The sequence below is a fragment of the Littorina saxatilis genome, linkage group LG2 (assembly GCF_037325665.1).
Source record: "Littorina saxatilis isolate snail1 linkage group LG2, US_GU_Lsax_2.0, whole genome shotgun sequence".
In the NCBI taxonomy this organism is placed as follows: domain Eukaryota; kingdom Metazoa; phylum Mollusca; class Gastropoda; order Littorinimorpha; family Littorinidae; genus Littorina; species Littorina saxatilis.
The window spans coordinates 54,994,127-55,011,023 of NC_090246.1; the positions used below are offsets into that span (position 1 = coordinate 54,994,127).

General features: G+C 43.8%; 1 long non-coding RNA gene across 2 annotated transcripts in view; it reads right to left on the reverse strand.

Moving 5' to 3' along the window:
* Nucleotides 1–4,919: 4,919 nt before the first annotated feature.
* The window catches only part of LOC138959291 (uncharacterized), a 13,678-nt gene continuing 1,700 nt past the window's right edge, over nucleotides 4,920–16,897 (reverse strand). For both annotated transcript variants that reach the window (XR_011453682.1, XR_011453681.1), the window contains one exon: nucleotides 4,920–5,572. This is a non-coding gene — a long non-coding RNA (uncharacterized lncRNA). The remainder of the gene's footprint in view (nucleotides 5,573–16,897) is intronic.

Genomic DNA, 16,897 nt, shown 5'->3' on the forward strand with positions numbered 1-16,897 from the left:
GTTGGGCAGAGCTGCAGATGACAATTACATAACAGGTCTCTGTGATTAATCGTCTGACAGAAGATGTTTCTGGCTTGAAGAAAGACAACATGAAGCTGAAGGAGAACATACGCTCTTTTTCTGTTGATTCTCTACTGAAAAATGACACTGCAGCAGGGATGTCGTTAGGCGTCGGACATCGGACATATAACGATGAAAATCCCCACATCAGTTGTCCGATTCATATTGCCGCATGTCGGTCAGATGTCCTATCGTTTTAGCCTGAGCGTGGTCATTGTTCGATATGTACTCCATTCCATCGGACAGCGCGATATTCGTTAATTTTCATTTCAAGATACAAATCTTCTAAAAGACCCAACGCTCTCGTGTTCAGCTGACACTGTCAGTGCCGAGTGCGGATCTTTTCTTTTGTCGGGAATTCCCGAACCGTTTGCGGTATGCGCCGTTTGGGTATAACCGTCTCGGTGCAGCGCACTGATCTAAAAATAGTGGATTCTTTTTAGATCAGTGCATGCTACAGGAGTACGGGAGACAACTCCAACTGACTAAATTTGTAGTCTGCTTTTGTTTTCGATACGAGACGAAGCACTGAATTATGCCGCTGAAAAAAAAACTAAAGCCTGCAAAAGATCAGCATTAGATCAAACCGATCATTACATTTAGACAAGTTATGACTAAATGTTTTAACATCGAGGGGGGAATCGAGACGAGGGTCGTGGTGTATGTGTGTGTGTGTATGTGTGTGTGTGTGTGTGCGTGTAGAGCGATTCAGACCAAACTACTGGACCGATCTTTATGAAATTTGACATGAGAGTTCCTGGGATTGATATCCCCATACGTTTTTTTCATTTTTTTGATAAATGTCTTTTATGACGTCATATCCGGCTTTTCGTGAAAGTTGAGGCGGCACTGTCACGCTCTCATTTTTCAACCAAATTGGTTGAAATTTTGGTCAAGTAATCTTCGACGAAGCCCGGACTTCGGTATTGCATTTCAGCTTGGTGGCTTAAAAATTAATTAATGACTTTGGTCATTAAAAATCTGAAAATTGTAAAAAAAAAAAAAAATTTATAAAACGATCTAAATTTACGTTCATCTTATTCTCCATCATTTTCTGATTCCAAAAACATATAAATATGTTATATTTGGATTAAAAACAAGCTCTGAAAATTAAATATATAAAAATTATTATCAAAATTAAATTGTCGAAATCAATTTTAAAAACACTTTCATCTTATTCCTTGTCGGTTCCTGATTCCAAAATCATATTGATATGATATGTTTGGATTAAAAACACGCTCAGAAAGTTAAAACAAAGAGAGGTACAGAAAAGCGTGCTATCCTTCTTAGCGCAACTACTACCCCGCTCTTCTTGTCAATTTCACTGCCTTTGCCATGAGCGGTGGACTGACGATGCTACGAGTATACGGTCTTGCTGAAAAAATGGCATTGCGTTCAGTTTCATTCTGTGAGTTCGACAGCTACTTGACTAAATGTTGTATTTTCGCCTTACGCGACTTGTTTTGTTTGTCAGCTTTTATCCAAATCATGCAGCATTTAATCAAAGTACGAGCTCTGAAGTTGTTCACGTTGGTTTCTTTTTTATGGTTTCTTTGAAACTAAACAAATACAACATTATACGCACACTGTGTACTGTTGATGTATTTACTATATTATGTGTGTGTTCTACAGCGCGCGCGCGTGGGTGTGTGTGTGTGCGTGTGTGTGTGGGCGCATGACTTTGGAACAATTCCATGGAATGTGTTATAAGCTGTTTGGCGCAAATTCATAATGTCCTATTACACTTTCTGAAAGCGGTCAAATGTCCTATTGATGCTGAAGAACTCAGGACATTTGTCCTATAGGTATGAATTTGTAGCAACATCCCTGCTGCAGTATGGTTTTACACATATGGTGATCTTTCGGTATGCATGTACCTACTTCGTAAAAAAGGCAGGTCTACATTACTGGGTTGATGAGCTGCCCAAGGCCACATCACTCCAATGAGCAAGAAGCTTATTAATTTGTCATGTAATGGTTTATATAATTTACTCTGGTACTGTATAGAATAAAGGGCCCATTATCAATCAAATCTCTGGTCTGGTCCGAGTTTGTTTCATAAATGATTGTATGTGAGCTTACTTCTTCTTCTTCTACGTTCCCGGTTCCTTATGTTGGGTTTGATGCGTGCATGCCTGGTTTTCTCCTGTAGATGGGTGTCGGCACAGAAGGTCTGCCCGCTGTCCTCAGCCAACATGCTCCGTCTTCATGGCAGCTCAAATTTTTTATCGAGGTTCTCTCCTCTAGAACCGCCGTGTTTCGCCTAGGGGCTTGCGCTGCCTAGTTGATAGGGTCACCTCGTAGAGGATGTGGTCATAGACCACGCACGGTCGGTCTTGGGATAGGGAAACGTTATGCTAGTCCGGAGGGATTACACCACAATGGCCACCTCGCGAAGACCCAGGGTCCTAGACTAGGGAGGTCCAAGGGGGAGCACCGGGAGGGCTACCCCTCTACCCGCACCTCCAACACAATCCCTTCCCCTGGTAGCTTCATCCCCAAGGAGGAAACAAAGCTACCTGCAACACCCCTGTGAGCTTACGAACATAACGATTTCCACTTTAGATAAATGCGATCAAGATAATTAGGTAGACAACATGTCAAGAGACGTTTATTCCTTATTTCTTGTTATAATTGAAGGATATTATTATGCAATATACTGCTTTGTTTTTTAAAATAGCTTCAAATTGTCTCCCTTGTACCGACACTTTAGTACACAATTTGTGCATTCACTCGAGTTATTTCTTAAAGAAAATTACCCCCCAAAATTATTCAAAACAGTCTTTGACATATCTACAGTTTAATTAAAAGAAAAACTGTATTTTATTTTAAGTGATAAATAAATATAGACAAATCTTGGGAGTGTGCACAAACTGATCGGCTTGAACTCAAAAGTCGCAAGCAGGAATCTTCTGCAACTTTTGAGTTCAAGCCTGTCAGCTTGTGCACGGTCCCACAATCAGTTCAATAAGAATTTTCCTTGATAATGCCTGGAAGAAAAAAAAGTAAGTAACAAATTTTGTTCAAACAAATTTGTTCAAGGGAGACAATTGGAATCATGTTTTTTTAAATCAGTGAATTGCATTATAATTTCCTCAAAAAAATAACAAATAACTGTGAAATAAATTGAAAAAAAAGTGCTAACATTATTACCTTGATCAGATCGATGTGTATGACAAGGAATTTCTATGTTTGCTGATTTAGTTGTCCGGTAATGACTTTTTCATGCACGGGGCTTCCAAATTCACTCGCCGCTCTTTCTTTTTTATATTTAGTCAAGTTTTGACTAAATATTTTAACATCGAGGGGGAATCGAAACGAGGGTCGTGGTGTATGTGCGTGTGTGTGTCTGTGTGTGTGTGTGTGTGTGTGTAGAGCGATTCAGACTAAACTACTGGACCGATCTTTATGAAATTTGACATGAGAGTTCCTGGGTTTGAAATCCCCGAACGTTTTTTTTCATTTTTTTGATAAATGTCTTTGATGACGTCATATCCGGCTTTTCGTGAAAGTTGAGGCGGCACTGTCACGCCCTCATTTTTCAACCAAATTGGTTGAAATTTTGGTCAAGTAATTTTCGACGAAGCCCGGACTTCGGTATTGCATTTCAGCTTGGTGGCTTAAAAATTAATTAATGACTTTGGTCATTAAAAATCTGAAAATTGTAAAAAAAAATTTATAAAACGATCCAAATTTACGTTTATCTTATTCTCCATCATTTGCTGATTCCAAAAACATATAAATATGTTATATTCGGATTAAAAACAAGCTCTGAAAATTAAATATATAAAAATTATTATCAAAATTAAATTGTCCAAATCAATTTAAAAACACTTTCATCTTATTCCTTGTCGGTTCCTGATTCCAAAAACATATAGATATGATATGTTTGGATTAAAAACACGCTCAGAAAGTTAAAACAAAGAGAGGTACAGAAAAGCGTGCTATCCTTCTTAGCGCAACTACTACCCCGCTCTTCTTGTCAATTTCACTGCCTTTGCCATGAGCGGTGGACTGACGATGCTACGAGTATACGGTCTTGCTGAAAAATGGCATTGCGTTCAGTTTCATTCTGTGAGTTCGACAGCTACTTGACTAAATATTGTATTTTCGCCTTACGCGACTTGTTCTTTTCTTTATGTAACCGAGTGCCGTAACACTACGATCACCTCGGGAAGCGAAGTGCAATCAAACAGGATTAAAAATGTTAGGGCTAATTTCAATTCTTAGCCCTATAAAAACTGTTATGCAAACCCGAAGGTTTCCATGAACATACAGACAATCGGAAACCACCAGACCCCATCACAAACAGAATTCTACAACCCACTGGTGTTGACTTTAAAAGGCCAACAACTCGGGTGCAGAGTCTGCTGTGAAAGGAGCGGTAGCCTCCTCTGTCACATTTATTTGGTGTTTAACGTCGTTTTCAACCACGAAGGTTATATCGCGACGGGGATAGAGCCACTTGTCAATTGTTTCTTGTTCACAAAAGCACTAATCAAAAATTTGCTCCAGGGGCTTGCAACGTAGTACAATGTATTACCTTACTGGGAGAATGCAAGTTTCCAGTACAAAGGACTTAACATTTCTTACATACTGCTTGACTAAAATCTTTACAAAAATTGACTATATTCTATACAAGAAACACTTAACAAGGGTAAAAAGAGAAACAGAATCCGTTAGTCGCCTCTTACGACATGCTGGGGAGCATCGGGTAAATTCTTCCCCCTAACCCGCGGGGGGTACTCGCCGCTCAAACGCTCATGTCTGCACCAACATTCACACACGTCCATATCGGCACATTCATAAGGGATGGTGACAACACGCTCTTGAACAACAAACATGGCACAAAACGAATGAACATTTCAAACATTTCGCTATTGAATCAAATCATCAGTACATGGATATCAAATCATAAAACATCTCACAAAATACCTCCTTGCCATTCCGAAGTTGAAGAAGAACACAGTCCGGCATTACACGCACTACACTTTCATCACTGAGAATCGCTGTTCACAATACATGTCCTCGGCTCCGATACGTTCTCCGAATAATACACGAAAGTCAGTCCTCAGTGGATGATGGTATAGTCCGTATGAAGCCGAAACACTTCTTACTATCCTCTGACACAAGTTCTTATCAGCTTCCACAATCTTCTGTCTTAGCTGCAGGCATTTAACAAATTAAACCTGAACTCACACACCGTGGTGACAGCACTACGTACCCTCCCTCGCTGTAAACAAAGTACTGATTTTACCTGTCCATATCGAAACTACATACATTTTTCACTTGACAGAACAGGTAACTAACTTAATTAACTGGTATTGGAAAAAAATATCACACCTTGAAAACCCTACTTCAGTATATCATAACTATAATTATGCAGCCTTCAAACGGTTGGTACCGGTTGTTGAAGATCTCTTAGTCGCGCTTCCTTGCATCCGGACTTCTTGGGTCAAAACTGAGGCCTTGAAGAGTCGTCCGGGGAAACTTGTCTTGTCTTGAAGCATACCTGAAAATGAATTTTTTTTTTTTTTACTTGACACTGAAGCAAATCTTATGACTTTCTTTTGTGCATTGTTGATGGTGAATGCATGTTAATTTATTTTTAATATACTTTCTTATGTGATAACCAATGTACTATATTTTCTCAGGACAAAGAACAAATGTTTATTTTGAATGTTTTATGTATGTTATTATTACGGACACAAACGCTCAGCAATGTAATTTCTCTTTTAGAGATTAATAAAGTTATTGTATTGTATTGTATTGTATTGTATTGTAAATGCTAAAACAAGTTGCGCCAGTCTGTCAAACTCACATGTATAACTGTGACCCCACAAATAATCTTTTTATTTTTGTTATGACAAAGATAATTATTATTATTTGTGTGTCATTTATTACTCATTTATTATTACTGCATATAATTGTTCTGTCATTGCATGCATAGTAGTTCTAGCATCTTAGTATTATAACGTTTTTATATTGTATTGTACATGTACTGCTATGAGTATGTGTCCTTATTCCCTTCCCTGTAGCAGACGAATTATTTCCCTTACTCTATGTTTCTATGCACTGGCTGGACTATAAGTCCCTAGCCTGCTGCTATCAGGGAGCCTGACTTGTTTATATCAGCACCTTGTCACCTCAGCGACAAAGACATGCGTAGGAAGCTAACTTGGATGTTGTTGGTTTTTTTTTATTATTTTAGCTCCAGCTTTTAATTAGTTGAAAGTAGAATAATGAGATTGTAACAGGATGAGATTATGTGTCTGTCTGTCTGTCTGTCTGTCTGTCTGTCTGTCCCTCTCTCTCTCTCTCTCTCTCTCTCTCTCTCTCTCTCTCCCTCTCTCTTTGTCTCTAATTCTTGTACTGGGTTTCGCATCCTTTTTCTCACGCACGGTGCTTATCGCTGTCAACGCTAGTTAGTTCTGGCACGTGAGATATCGTAGATGCCGGGGTGTTTCCCGTGCAGAGGTCGTTGGTTTCTTTGGCATCATTATTTGTAGAATCAGCAAAAAGGCCAAATTCTCATGAATATGCATGGCGTATTGATAATGATTATTGTATTGTTTAAATTCACATTGTTATAAGGGTTGAAGAGAATAATAGGCTGCATAAGTCATGTAATGTTTTGATACATATATTTTTATAGTTTGTTTTTGAAGAGAAATTGGGATTTCTCTGTGGAATGAAGGGACTATGTTTTAGGCGTAGTAACTGGATAGGTAATTGGTTCCTGATATCCTCGGTTGTGGCGCGAATATCTTTCTTTGTTTTCCTGACTCCGAAACCATAAGACGTTTTTTTGCCAATTCTGTTCCCAGAGGTGAATTTGTAACTTGTGTCCTGCACAAGAAGTCAGCATGGTGTAGCCTGAGCGAGCTGTTCACACAGGAGATGTCGACCGTGACCGACAGGAAATTGTCCTGAGGCTGTAAAATAAAAGAAGAACAAGAAGATGGGAGTTTGAGTCCACCACCCTCCGCCTATCTCCCCTTCTGCCTCTTCTGTTTCTGTTGGCCATCTGGTCACAGAAAATGGCGTCGCCGGACAGGATCGAGCAGCCTCAGGACGCGGGACGACACCAGCCCCACACGACACGACATCGGTCACGGTCACGGTCAGGATTGAATGTTTTTGTGAATGAAATGGCATGTTGATGCTATGACGTCCGATGTGCTCTGTTTGTAATTTTCTGTTGAATGCTGTCAGTCTCGTTGATATTTTATAGCCTTGATTTTGTCAGTTAGTGTATTTTGTATTTAGCGCAGTTATCATTTAACCATGTCTGACTCAGAGGAAGAAGTCACTTTTAGTCTTGGAACTTTAGCACAGGAGATAGAAGACTTAAAACGTAGTCAGCGTGTGATAGTGGTTCCAAAGGAAAGACAAGTTAGCAAGTTCACAGGAAATACTCAACAGGTGGCAGTGAGAGACTTTAAAGAGGAAGTTTTAGCTGCATATAAAGCGCAGGCTATTGATGACGAAGAGGACAAGATAAACTTTTTGTGGAGCCATGTATCCCGTTCTGTCAAAGAAGAACTTCACTGTCACCCAAAGCTCGATAGGGAAACCGCAGATGACATTTTTTGCATTTTAGAAAATGTGTATGGGGACAAACGTACTGTGTGCCAACTGCTGACAATATTTAACAGCGCTTATCAGCGCCCTGGAGAGGCTGTTAGGGACTTTGCCAATAGATTAAACAGAGCATTTATGGATCTGACGGCAAGACAGAAGATGGAGAAGCAGGCGCCATTGGGAGATGCGGTACTGCGGGATCACTTTCTAGATCGCCTGAGTGACAAACTGCCAGCGAAACATCTTCGAGAGGCGGCTCACAACAACCCAGACCTCACCTTCTTTGAGGCAAGGGAAGGAGCCATCCGATGGACGAATGGCGAGGAGCTTGGAGAGTCGGCCTCAAGCAACGCTGCAGCTGCGTCAACCGACACCGACAGAACGGTGAGAGAACTGACCAAGGAAGTGGAACGCCTCAGGTCAGAGCTAGCGGAGCTGAAAGAACACGCGTCGAAACAACAAAGGGGAGTCAACAGACCAAGACTAGAGTTCACGAAAGACGGAAGACCCATATGCCTCCAGTGCAGATCTCCTGGCCATATTCGTAGATTCTGTACAGCGGGAAACGGGGCCCTTCCGCAGTGAAGAGTCGAGCTGTGGAAGATCTGGCGCAGGACTCAATGAAGAAGCTGGTAGGACTTTCCCCGACATTACCGGTTAAGATCAAGGGACACGAGATCATGGCGCTGATCGATACCGGCTCTCAAGTCAGCATGATTTCGGAAGCCGTTTTCAGGCAGCTGTTCGGAGTGAGCAGCCAGAGACCGCGACCAGTCGAGGGAGTGTTGAGAGTTACCGCTGCAAATGGTCTGGAGGTGCCGTATGTCGGATATGTCGAGGTAGACATAGAGGTCTCCGGCCAGGTCATTCGGGATAGAGGTATTCTCATCACGCCAACGAGAGAAGAGTCTCATCAGGCCATCATCGGCATGAATGTCCTGCAGGAGCTCCCTACTGGAGTGCTACCACTGCCACAAACGGTACGAGGACTGGCCAGAGTAGCAAGAGGGGGGAAGCCCCAGTATGTTCCGCCCCGATCAACAGCGACCATCAGAGCAACAGGAATAGGGAACCAGAAGAAAGGACAGAAACCGACAGAGGTTCTAGTTGAAGCACTTAGCGACAGTCAGATCAAAGGATTGATGGTAGCTAGTACTCTTAGTTTAGTTCAAGGGAACAGCATTTTTGTCCAGGTTGTCAACATAACTGATGAAGGAATCGTCTTGAATCAAGGAACAGTGATAGGAAAGATTCAAGATATTCTAGGTGAAGTGCATACAGGATTTGCTAGTGTAGATGTTACCTGCAATAGGATCCACGTGTCTACTAACAACGCAAGTGTCAATACAGCCAGCGGACGATGCTGCCCCGTAGATCTCGACGGTGCAGAGTGTACCCCCGAGGAGAGAAGGCAACTGCGAGACCTGGTCAACAAGAATGTGGACATGTTTTTTCAGGACGATGACGATCTCGGATCTACGGAGAGAGTGCAGCACCACATCCATCTTCGAGACCAGCGCCCGGTATCTGCGCCATTCAGACGTATACCCCCTTCGCAGTTGGATGAAGTGAAAAAGCACATTCAGACGCTTCTGGACAAAAAGATTGTGCAAAAGAGCTCCAGCCCATACGCGTCTCCTGTAGTCATCGTACGCAAGAAAGACAACTCCATCCGTCTGTGCGTTGACTACCGCAAGCTGAACGAGAAGACGATCCCCGACGCATATCCACTACCCCGAATCGACGATTCTCTAGATGCGTTGGGTGGAGCAAAACTCTTCTCGACGCTTGATCTCGCCAGTGGCTATCATCAAGTCGCGATGAGCCCCGCCGATCGAGAGAAAACTGCCTTCTGTACACCGTTCGGATTGTTCGAATATCTTCGCATGCCGATGGGGTTATCGACAGCGCCTGCCACGTTTCAGCGTCTAATGCAGAGCACGATGAACGATTTAGTTTTCCAGATACTCTTGATCTACCTCGACGATCTCCTGGTGTACAGTCGTGACTTCCCTGAACACCTCCAGCGGCTGCAGGTGGTGTTTGATCGACTCCGAGAGGTGGGACTGAAGCTGAATCCACGGAAGTGCAACCTAGCGAGATCCAGCGTAGAGTTCCTGGGGTACACCGTCTCAGGCCAGGGCATTGCAACCTCCGAGTCCAAGGTGAACGCAGTCAAGGCATGGCCAACGCCTAGGACGGTCAAGGACGTGCGTTCATTCTTGGGGCTAGCCAGCTACTACAGGCGCTTTGTGAAGGGGTTCTCCAAGATTGCCAGTCCACTACACCAGCTGGTCGCAGACCATCTCAAAAGAAAGAAGACTGCCGTTGAGTGGAAACCAGTGCACCAGGAGGCGTTTGACCTGCTCAAATCGGCGCTCGTCTCATCCCCGGTGCTCGGCTTCGCAGACTTCGCCCAGCCCTTCATCCTGGAAACTGATGCCAGCTTGCATGGACTGGGTGCGGTACTGAGTCAGGAGCAGAACGGCCAGAAACGGGTGATCGCCTACGCCAGCCGCACTCTGCGAGGAGGGGAGAAGAACACCACGAAGTACGGGAGCCTGAAGCTGGAGTTGCTCGCACTTAAGTGGGCCATGTGCGAGAAATTCAGGCACTATCTTCTAGGTTCCAAGACCAGCGCCTATACTGACAACAACCCCCTTAGCCATCTGAAGACAGCCAAGCTGGGCGCCATAGAACAGCGTTGGGCTGCGGAGCTGGCTTGTTTTGACTTCGTCATCAAGTACCGTGCCGGCAGAGAGAACGCCAACGCAGATGCACTCAGCAGATACCCCAGGGAAACCGACACTACCAACAGTGATGACGACAACCTGGTAGCCATCTCTTGCACCCAACAGGTGAGAGCAGAGAAGATGGTCGTGCATCTAGCTTCGGCTCCGGAGCTGGGCGACATTGACCGGGCACACGACGGTGCCAAGAAGGTGAAAATTGAAGTTCCAGAGGCCAGTCCCTTCCTTTCTATCCAGCCGGACGAGCTCGCACAGATGCAGAGGGATGATATTACCATTGCGGCAATCCTGCCGTATGTAGGAAAAGAGCGCCCGGGGGGAAGATACATTGCAGAGATGAATAGAAAGGCGAGGGCTCTGTTGCGGCAGCTGGGGAAACTCAGGATGGATAATGGAGTCCTCTACTGCCGCGTTGTCGACCCAATCCAGGGAACTCTTAACCAGCTTGTAGTACCCGAGCGCCTTCATGACACTTTCCTGGAACTTTGCCACCAGAGGTGTGGGCATCAAGGGACCGAACGAACTCTTCAGATCCTGCAGCGTCGAGCATTCTGGCCAAACATGCACCTGACGGTCAACGAGTGGTGCAGATTCTGCGAGCGTTGTCAGAGGTCGAAGAAGGGAAGCAAAGGAAAATCACCCATGGGACACGTACTTGCCACCAAGCCCTTGGAGGTCATTGCCATCGATTTCACTGTACTTGAGCCCTCCAGCAGCGGAAAGGAAAACGTTCTGGTGATCACGGACGTGTTCACCAAGTACACCGTGGCCGTGCCGACCACCGACCAGACCGCAACCACAGTAGCCAAGACCCTAGTCAACAACTGGTTTGTGCGATATGGCGTTCCGCAGCGAATCCACTCAGACAAAGGGCGGTGCTTTGAAGCGGAGCTGATCATGCAGTTGTGTGAACATTACGGCATTGAAAAGAGTCGCACAACATCCTATAACCCAGCTGGGAACGGACAAGTGGAGAGATTTAATCGGACCCTTCATGACCTGTTGCGGACTCTGAGCGTTGAGCAGAAGCGGCGGTGGCCCGAACATCTGGGCGAGTTGGTGCAAGTTTACAACTGCACTCCCCACTCTTCAACAGGTTTTTCACCACATTACCTGCTGTTTGGGCGCGAGCCCCATCTCCCGCTGGACCTCTTCCTCGGTGAAGAGCCCGACCGACGGGAGGAGGTCCGACCAATGGACTGGTTGGCGGGGCACGTCCAACGGTTGAAGATGGCTCATGACAGAGCTGGGGAGCGGCAGAGGGAAGCGGCAGCGAGGAGGAAGGAGCGCCATGACAGAGGAATTGTCGCCCCCGATCTTTGCCCGGGAGATCTTGTCGTCACCCGTCAACGGTTCAAGTCCCGAGCAAAGATCCAAGACTTCTGGGGGGAACGCCTTTTCGTTGTCAAGGAAGTGCCCGGACAGAACGGAGGCCCATACCTCATCGCTCCTCGTGATGGGCTCAGCGACCCCAAGCGTGTGACAAGAAATGAAATCCGCCAGTACTTCGAGCGACCCACAGTGCAACCACTTGGAACTATGGAGGCACCGACTGTTGAGGCCCATAGGGAACCTGAGCCGACCACCACAGAGTATCTGGAGTGGCATATCATCTTGCCATCCGAGCCCGTTTCCAAGATCCCTGTCAGAGTGACCCCACCCCCTCCAGTCAGGCAACCTCCAGTTGCGCGACCAACAGCAACAGCCCCACCACCGCCTGTAGTACCTCCTGTTGTGCGACCTGCTGCACCTGCGCCCTTGCGTCGGTCAACCAGAACTGCAAAAGGGATGACGAAACCCTGGAACTGATTCTTTCCGGACTCTTTGTGGTTTTTTTTTTCTTTTCAGTTTGTGTTATTTGATTTGATGCATTGCTTATTTTGTATTTTATTTTTGTAACCTGAGGAGTAGTACTGATTGTTGTCAGTAGGCTTGATTATTTCATGACTGCGTGTCTCTGAGGATTGTTAACTTGACGTGTCTTGTAAGTTAACAAGTTGTGTTGCTCCGCTGAGCGAGAAGTTGCCAGATGTTGTTCAGATCAGTTGCTGTTGCATTGACTAGGCAAATTATCAGAAAGGATGTTGTCTTGCTAATGTGGTCTAACACATCCAGTAACTGACTGTCAGTCATTTGAGAATAACAGAATAGTGGTTCTGTGGAAGTGACATAGTATTTCTGAAGATTGTTTACTGCAAACCTTAAATGGACAGTATAAATATCAATAGCGTAAAGCTCAGAAATACTTATTGTCAAGATGTATGGGTACCAGATTCACCCATGGTAGATCTGGAGTATTTTCTTCAATTTTCTTGTCCATGGGTACATTTAAAGATGTCCATGCTACATGTTAGGTTTAAATACCAATGAAGATTTGCTCGGTATGTGTGAAGGTTTTCACAGCGTGGTTAGTTGTACCTGTTTATGATTTCAGCTGAAATCCAGATTATTATTTTTGAGGCGGTTGAAACTACCAGAACATGTGGTTGTTGACCACATTGTGTTTTGCGTTTTCTTGTCATTTTCATGTGTTGACATTGCCTTGTCAGCTTCTTGTTTTTATACTGTACCTAATATCACTCATGTTTTGGATGACAATGGTGCATTCAGTCAACTTTGCTTTTTATGTAATCACGCGTTGTTGGGGTTAAAGTCAAGGTGTCTGTTTTCAAACATGTATTTTGCATAGTATTGTAGGATAATTTTATGGAGACCATAAATTCAAGCTGGGGAGATGTGTGACCCCACAAATAATCTTTTTATTTTTGTTATGACAAAGATAATTATTATTATTTGTGTGTCATTTATTACTCATTTATTATTACTGCATATAATTGTTCTGTCATTGCATGCATAGTAGTTCTAGCATCTTAGTATTATGAGTATGTGTCCTTATTCCCTTCCCTGTAGCAGACGAATTATTTCCCTTACTCTATGTTTCTATGCACTGGCTGGACTATAAGTCCCTAGCCTGCTGCTATCAGGGAGCCTGACTTGTTTATATCAGCACCTTGTCACCTCAGCGACAAAGACATGCGTAGGAAGCTAACTTGGATGTTGTTGGTTTTTTAATTATTTTAGCTCCAGCTTTTAATTAGTTGAAAGTAGAATAATGAGATTGTAACAGGATGAGATTATGTGTCTGTCTGTCTGTCTGTCTGTCTGTCTGTCTGTCCCTCTCTCTCTCTCTCTCTCTCTCTCTCTCTCCCTCTCTCTTTGTCTCTAATTCTTGTACTGGGTTTCGCATCCTTTTTCTCACGCACGGTGCTTATCGCTGTCAACGCTAGTTAGTTCTGGCACGTGAGATATCGTAGATGCCGGGGTGTTTCCCGTGCAGAGGTCGTTGGTTTCTTTGGCATCATTATTTGTAGAATCAGCAAAAAGGCCAAATTCTCATGAATATGCATGGCGTATTGATAATGATTATTGTATTGTTTAAATTCACATTGTTATAAGGGTTGAAGAGAATAATAGGCTGCATAAGTCATGTAATGTTTTGATACATATATTTTTATAGTTTGTTTTTGAAGAGAAATTGGGATTTCTCTGTAGAATGAAGGGACTATGTTTTAGGCGTAGTAACTGGATAGGTAATTGGTTCCTGATATCTTCGGTTGTGGCGCGAATATCTTTCTTTGTTTTCCTGACTCCGAAACCATAAGACGTTTTTTTGCCAATTCTGTTCCCAGAGGTGAATTTGTAACTTGTGTCCTGCACAAGAAGTCAGCATGGTGTAGCCTGAGCGAGCTGTTCACACAGGAGATGTCGACCGTGACCGACAGGAAATTGTCCTGAGGCTGTAAAATAAAAGAAGAACAAGAAGATGGGAGTTTGAGTCCACCACCCTCCGCCTATCTCCCCTTCTGCCTCTTCTGTTTCTGTTGGCCATCTGGTCACATAACGATACTGAACGCAGTAGGCTACATTTTACAAGGACAATGCTTAGCTGAAAACCAGCATCCACGTCGAATAAGGTAAGTGGCAACCCAGCATAGCGCAGTAGCAAAACTGTCCCACAGGAAATCACGCTTCCCTGTGTTTAAAAACAAAATCTGTTTAACTTTCTAAGCTTGTAGCCCTGAAAGTCAAAAAAATGATGCACTAGCCTCTGGCTAGTGATTCTGAAAACGTACCAGCCAGAGAGCAAATTTTACGAACCAAACCAACAATTTGATTCAGCATCTTCACTCGCATAATTTGGCGAGTAGATGAACACTTCTACTCACCAGTTGCATGCTTCTACTCACTATGGCGACTAAAATACTTGCCACTTTCAGGGCTGGTTTGTTTCCAACCTAAACATAATGTAGTTTTCCAGAAATTGCTCTACACGCAAACATACACCAACGTCCTCGTCTCTTGACTAAATGTAAAATGCATACCTTTGTCGGATGCCGCTTTTGACTACACACGCCCGACGATGCGGGTTTGTCTGAACCCATACATTTGAAAGAGTGTTTTTACCGTTTATTTCTCTAACGACGATGCGGGTTTGTCTGAACCCATACATTTGAAAGAGGGTTTTTACCGTTTATTTCTCTAACGACGGGGTGGGTTCAGGGAAACCCACAGCGCTACTTCAGTGGGTGCATCGAGTTTCTCCCTTCACCGACTTCTTGCAGGGGAGGGAGAGGGGGAGGGAGAGGGGGAGGGAGAGGCTGAGAGAGACTGAGAGACTAAGAAAGAGAGAGAGAGAGAGAGAGAGAGAGACTAAGAAAGAGAGAGAGAGAGACTAAGAAAGAGAGAGAGACTAAGAAAGAGAGAGAGAGACTAAGAAAGAGAGAGACTAAGAAAGAGAGAGACTAAGAAAGAGAGAGAGAGAGAGACTGACTAAGAAAGAGAGAGACTAAGAAAGAGAGAGAGACTAAGAAAGAGAGAGAGAGAGAGACTAAGAAAGAGAGAGAGAGACTAAGAGAGAGAGAGAGAGACAAAGAAAGAGAGAGAGAGACTAAGAAAGAGAGAGAGAGACTAAGAAAGAGAGAGAAAGAGAGACTAAGAAAGAGAGAGATAGAGACTAAGAAAGAGAGAGAGACTAAGAAAGAGAGAGAGAGAGAGACTAAGAAAGAGAGAGAGAGAGAGAGAGAGACTAAGAAAGAGAGAGAGAGAGAGACTAAGAAAGAGAGAGAGAGAGAGACTAAGAAAGAGAGAGAGAGACTAAGAAAGAGAGAGAGACTAAGAAAGAGAGAGGGAGAGAGACTAAGAAAGAGAGAGAGAGAGAGAGAGACTAAGAAAGAGAGAGAGGGAGACTAAGAAAGAGAGAGAGAGAGACTAAGAAAGAGAGACAGAGAGAGAGACTAAGAAAGAGAGAGAGAGAGACTAAGAAAGAGAGAGAGAGAGACAAAGAAAGGGAGAGAGAGAGAGACTAAGAAAGAGAGAGAGAGAGACTAAGAAAGACTGAGAGAGAGAGACTAAGAAAGAGAGAGAGAGACTAAGCCGAAAGAGAGAGAGAAAGAGAGAGACTAAGAAAGAGAGACAGAGAGAGACTAAGAAAGAGAGAGAGAGACTAAGAAAGAGAGAGAGAGAATAAGAGAGAGAGAGAGAGAGACTAAGAAAGAGAGAGAGAGAGACTAAGAAAGAGAGAGAGAGAGAGAGACTAAGAAAGAGAGAGAGAGACTAAGAAAGAGAGAGAGAGAGACTAAGAAAGAGAGAGAGAAAGACCAAGAAAGAGAGAGAGAGAGACTAAGAAAGAGAGAGAGACTAAGAAAGAGAGAGAGAGAGACTAAGAAAGAGAGAGAGAGAGAGAGACTAAGAAAGAGAGAGAGAGAGACTAAGAAAGAGAGAGAGAGAGACTAAGAAAGAGAGAGAGAGAGAGACTAAGAAAGAGAGAGAGAGACTAAGAAAGAGAGAGAGAGACTAAGAAAGAGAGAGAGAGACTAAGAAAGAGAGAGAGAGAGAGACTAAGAAAGAGAGAGAGAGAGAGAGAGACTAAGAAAGTGAGAGAGAGACTAAGAAAGAGAGAGAGACTAAGAAAGAGAGACAGAGAGAGAGACTAAGAGAGAGAGAGACAGAGAGAGAGACTAAGAGAGAGAGAGAGACAGAGAGAGAGACAGACAGAGAGAGAGAGACAGAGACAGACAGTCAGATAGACAGACAGTCAGATAGACGGATAGACAGACAGACAGACAGAGCAACTGACAATAGACATACAGACAGAGAGATACGGACAGACAGACAGAGAGACAGACAGTCTCTTGGAGACAAACAGGCAGACAGACACTGTTCCGCCGCTTTGGTAATTATGGGTGTAGCAGAACCCGCGCCGTCGGCAGAGGGATAGTTACAATCACTACTACTCTTTAAAAGTATGGGTTTGTGTGAACCCAGGAAGCACGGCAAAGGTATGCACTTTATAAATATCACTGTTTCTCTTTCCCCAATCTTGTAGCTGTTGTAGTTAACAAGCTCTATATTTTAACTTTGAGACTTATGTTCTGAAAAAAATAGATCACACTCTGATGTAAACCTCCAGGTAACGCAACCCTAATTTCCTTAATATTAATTAT